The sequence below is a fragment of the Periophthalmus magnuspinnatus genome, chromosome 13 (genome assembly GCF_009829125.3).
Source record: "Periophthalmus magnuspinnatus isolate fPerMag1 chromosome 13, fPerMag1.2.pri, whole genome shotgun sequence".
In the NCBI taxonomy this organism is placed as follows: domain Eukaryota; kingdom Metazoa; phylum Chordata; class Actinopteri; order Gobiiformes; family Gobiidae; genus Periophthalmus; species Periophthalmus magnuspinnatus.
The window spans coordinates 30,582,115-30,586,882 of NC_047138.1; positions in this window are offsets into that span (position 1 = coordinate 30,582,115).

Consider the following 4,768-nt stretch of genomic DNA (forward strand, 5'->3'; position numbering starts at 1 on the left):
CGCGTTTTTCCACCTTCAACCGCTAATGTTTACGTCGAGAGCGGGATTCGAACCGCGAACACAACCGAGCCGCCGCCGCCGCCCTTAATTATACATTTTAATAAACAGTTTACGGTGAATACGGCATTTTCAAAACAATAAAAGATAACGCGGCGAGCTAAACGTGCTACGCGTTAGCAATTAAAACCCAAACGGAATTATTAATGCTCCACAAAAATCACGCGGAAAAAAACTCCCGACCGTCCTCCTCCTGTTTAACACGCAGGCCTATATCCTCCGCTATCTAACCGCCGCGTGTACCGTTCGCCGCGTGAACCTCATCATCGTCATCAGAGCTCCAAATGAACACGACTCCCTTTAAACCATGACACCTCCTCTCCCGTCTCCTCCTCCTCTTCCTCCTCCTCCGCCGCCGCCATCCCTGAACTCAAAACGCTATTTGAGAGACAAACAACTCCATTCCAGCGTGCATCCTTAATTAGCTGCAGAATTAGCTAGCTTGACGAGGCTTCACAGCGCCGCCGGCCCTCCAGGGAGCCCCGCGGGTCCAGCCATGCCGCAATTCCAATTATTGTGTTGAATTGCTAATTTAGTTATTGTGCCTGGCGTAATTGTGATGGGTATTGGGCGTTCGATTCAATTTGTTTTAAATATTTGTGGGCTGGCGCGCTGGTAATAGGCCTGACCTGATCCGCGGCGCGAGGAGTTAGCGAACGAAAATAACACGGGAGAAGACGGAGCGCATGCATAAAGAGCCGAGCGCGTTTTTAAGAGACGCGTTGATCTGACGTTTGAGGCTCGTTAAAGGCGCGGTACCGTTTTAACGTTATTTTAAAGTTATTCCTCTCTTACCTTATCCGTTCGGAGCGTGCTAATGCGTCACCGCCATGAGTTTTCACGAGCGTGGAAGTCAAGCTAACAATAACTAGCATGCTAACGCGCACTGTAGACATGATCGGGGCAGTCAAATGTTTTGTAATTTGTCATTTTAAGGGAAGTCGAAACTAGGGATGTGACAGTAAACAATAATATCGTTTATCGCAACATGTGGCAAACGCAAGGCCCATGGGCAAAAATGTGGACCGCCGTGTCATTTTATGTGGCCCGCGACAAGGTAAATTAAAAGGTATGACTGTCTTAAAATATCAGGAGAAACAGTTACACAGACATTTCATATACAATATTTGTTAAATGGAATAAGTCATAAATACAGAAATGGTTAATTAAAAAGATTAAATAAATAGTTACATTTATTTTACTTTGCGTTTGGTTAGATTTAGTTACATTTATATTGTCTTACATTTACATCTGGTCCTTTTGCTACTAAAACTACTACAAAATGGTCTGTTGTCCCGGGGTTTAGGGGCCCAGAATTGGACTCTCTTCCTATTAACTCGTATTACAGGGGGGCCCATGTCAGACTTCTCGACCCGGGCCCCCAAATGTGAGTTGACGGCCCTGCTCATCCGGAATGTTCTTCACTAGATCGTAGTTGTATTCACTGATAAAAAAAAAAAAAGTACAATAAACAAACTAATTCATAAGATTAAAACGATAGTTACAACATTTTTTATTCAGAACATTTTAAACTGTGCGACTTTAATCGTTATCGTGGCGTAATCGTTAATCGTAATTATTTTGGTCGTGATAATCGTGACACTAAATTTCGATATCGTCTCATGTCTGGTCGATACCCGGTTATTTAACTCACTCAGCTCAATATTTTAGTGGGTTGAATAAATGTAGAGGACCGGACGGACGCTCGGCTGGACTGGGAACGCCTCGGGGAAGTGTCTGGGGTGAGGGAAGTCGGGGAGTCCCTGCTTAGCCTGTGGATGAAAATGGACAGATGTAATATTTAAATTTTGAATAATTCTTAATGTAAAGATGCACAAGGGCAGATGTAACGTCACTTTTCTTCGGGGCAGGTCTGACTCGCTTCTTGCTCTGTCTGAAATGTTCCATAATATGGCATTAACCGTATCTACTGTACATGTATTCAGCTGTGGATCGTTTTTATCGCGAATGAAGCAGGGTTACAGTTAAACGCCATACTGTGGAACATTTACAGCAAAGTATTAGCATCCTCATGAGACAAGCAGGTGGATCGTACCCCAGAAAATTCCGTAGTGCGTCTTTAAAGTTTCACTATGTCACTTTTCTGGAGGTGGAACATCATCTGCATGATTCTATGGAAACAGAAAGTTAAAACCGTACTTTGGAACGTTCCTCGTGGAGATAGTTTAATGCCGTAGTGTGGATGATTACAGCCAAGGGAACAGCATTTCCGTGGAAACGAGGAAGAAGAGGCTCTACTCCAGGTCAAAGAAGAGTCAGGTCTGTGGAGATGCGAGCCCGTTCACAGTAAGAACCTACGTTTTCACAATAAACACAACCAAAATGAAAAAAAACATTCTTTTATTTTAGTCAAATTATGGATTAAAAGTTCCATACTGTCGCTTTAATGTTGATTTTCTGTTGGACTTGTGTAAAAAGTTTTGACAGATTGGCCCAGACCTTCACCCATCAGAGATAATTCCAAATTCCCGTTTTCTTTCCCAGCCAAAATCCCTCCAAACCTCCATTCCGTGTCCATTCCCTGACGTTCCCATGGCCTCGTTCTTTCTCTCAGGTGAAGTTAAGTCTGGAGAAAAGCCCAAACTTTGACGCGGTCGGGACAGATCATTAGACGGGGGGGACTCGGGACGGATCATTGGAAGTGGGACTCGGAGGTTTAGCTGCGGTGTTGTGGGAGGAGCAGGATATTAGCTTGAGCGCTACCTCCAGCTCGGCGCTAACGGGATTAGCATGAACAAACCCAGAGAGAGGACAGTGATCTGAGAGCGCGGCCGTCGTACACGCTCATACGGGGACGAGGTGAGCGGGGACACATTTGACAGCGTGTTGGAATAAAGATAAAAAAAAATAAATCACTTACATATCTTTTTTATTTATTTTTATTTTATTAAAGTCAACATTTGATCCATATTTTTCTTAACTATCTTTCAGGACCTTTTGTGTTACATCGTTGTTTCTTCATCAAAAACATACCTGGATGTACGTTATGTTTACTTCACTACGGACACTTTCCTTCTACCTATTTCTTTTCTCGTTTGTTGCCATAGACACATCGCTGTTTTATCTGGAAAGTTCCCCAGTATGGCATTATTAAGCGTTTCTGTCGTGCATTTATTCAATTGCAGGTGTTTTATTGCCTTCAAAAACCTTTGTCCATGTTTGTTTCCGGCTGAAGGGCATAGACGGTTTTTTATAAGTGGACAGAGCTAACCTGCTAGCCGCCGCGTTGTAAACAGGAAGTGATTATGGGAGCACTTCCTGTTGCATCGACTCTGGCTCCAATTCACTTTCTATTGATAAACTGTGTCCTCTCTCTGCATTTTGGTCTTAAATGTTCGTATTAACCCTCTACATGATCCTGATCAGGTTCAGTTTTTTTTAGTTATTTTATTTCTTAAGTTTTTTGTTTTTTTTTTTGTTTTTTTGTTTTTTAAGTTTAGGTTTAAAGTTTAATTTCTTTCTTTTTTTATACAGTTTTTTTTTTTTAGTTATTTTGAGTTTTTGGTTTTTATTTTGTTATTTTGAGAGGTTTTTTAGTCATTTTTACTATACTTTTTTTGTTATTTTGATTGATATTAAAACATTTATTTAGCTTTTTTTTTTGCTTGTTTTTAGTAATTTTTAGTTGTTTTTTATTTTTATTTTTTGGGGAGGGGGGCTATTTTGAGTTCATTTTTTTGTTTTTTGCGTCCCCTCTCTCTGTACCTGCTGCTGTCAGACTCATTTTGGTCTTAAATGTTCACTGAAGTCGCTCTCGCTAGCGTTAGCAACAGGTTTGACTGATTTAGCAGGGAACGGGTGCTTTTCAACGCTGTCAAGGGGCGTTACCTTCAACAGCCTCGCTCTGGATTGGCTCTTTGGTTGCTATGATACTCGTAGTCTGAATTCCAAATATGAAACTCTGCTCCAAATTAGCCGCTACAACTGCTAGCGTCGATTAGCTTCATTTGGAGCTGAACGCTGTGGGTGACGTCACACTCACTCAGTCCACGTCTTTATAAAGTCTATGCTAACCCCTCACCAGAAAAGTTGCATAGTACACCTTTAAGATTACGTTTTGTTTATTTATTTTTTCTATTCAGCAAAAAATGTGACATTGACAAAAACAATGATGAAAATATTTAATGAGCAAAATTAACATGATAAAATATGGTTAAAGATCCATATTATTGTACTTTCTAATCTATGTTTCCTCATGACAAATATATCTGGAGTTTACCCTGTCTATTTAAAAACAGAAAACGCCCTGTTCCACCTTGTGATGTCATCATGTGGTGATACAGGAAGTGCTCCACTGTGTTTTTAAACTCCACACACCTTCACTCGATTCATTTTGATATAATTTCAGTCCTGGAATTGCCTGGAATCTCTACTGAACTAAAGGTAAAAGGAGGAGGAGTTAACTTTGAAAACTACCACCTGATGACATCACGAGGTGGAACAGAGCGTTTTGAGCTTTGGAGATGTTACAGACTAATAATAAAGTGTGAGTCAAACATGTGTGAATGAAACAAAACACGACTCCAGGTGCGTTTTTGAGGAGGAAATAACATTATAACACGACTTAAAGCTCAGGAGGGTCAGTTTTGTGACACCGGGCCCTTTAACGTTCTCGCTCTGGGTGCACATAACCTCCGCTCTGGTTCCTTCTCTCTGGATCCTGTCGGTTTTGTCGTCTGTCTCTTGTGTT